At 47.4% G+C, this 593-nt stretch overlaps 1 protein-coding gene across 1 annotated transcript in view; it reads left to right on the top strand.

Annotated features, from left to right (window-relative positions):
- LOC111647312 (uncharacterized) overlaps nt 1-593 on the top strand; it is a 72,467-nt gene that overhangs the window by 4,362 nt on the left and 67,512 nt on the right. The window lies entirely within an intron of this gene.

Genomic DNA, 593 nt, shown 5'->3' with positions numbered 1-593 from the left:
AACATCTCGTTAGCAAACGATGTCGGCGGTTGACAGATCTCGCGAGACAGAGGCAGGTCTCCAACAAAGTCTGTCTCTGCTGTGAGGCTGTGACCCGGAACCACAGACTGACGCTCGGCGGGAGACTTGGTTTTATTTCACGCCCAGAAGCGGGAACTTGTGGCGTTTTATGGAAGCCTAGTCGTGTCTCTCATCAACAACAGTCTTTAACAACTAATTACAGTTCAGTCAGCTGACGTTACATGATGACCTAACGGACTTGTAGCTATGACCTCGGTCTCCAGCAGACAGACACTTGGCGGGAGAAATGTGATGGTGAAGCTGACAGCAGCAGGTATCAAACTCAGATCATCTTTACCACCTGTCATTGTTCACTGAGCTGAACTCAGTGGAAATATCCTGCTGTCACTTTAAAACAGTGTTTTCTAATCAACATGGCCTCATGGGAACTTTGTGGAGACCACATGGATCAGATCTCACTGACAGACTGTGGACATTATGGAAGACTGACTGTGACCACATCTTCTCTCTTCACCTGAAAGAGGATTGAAACTCTGCAGGTGTGAGAGAGACTGATGAGAATGATTGTTTCC

Source organism: Seriola lalandi, unplaced genomic scaffold (assembly GCF_002814215.2).
Source record: "Seriola lalandi dorsalis isolate HSWRI2012SDOR001 ecotype SW California unplaced genomic scaffold, Sedor1 jcf7180002054984, whole genome shotgun sequence".
NCBI lineage: Eukaryota > Metazoa > Chordata > Actinopteri > Carangiformes > Carangidae > Seriola > Seriola lalandi.
The sequence above is the reverse complement of the archived record's forward strand: the minus strand, read 5'-3'. Positions and strand labels throughout refer to the sequence as shown.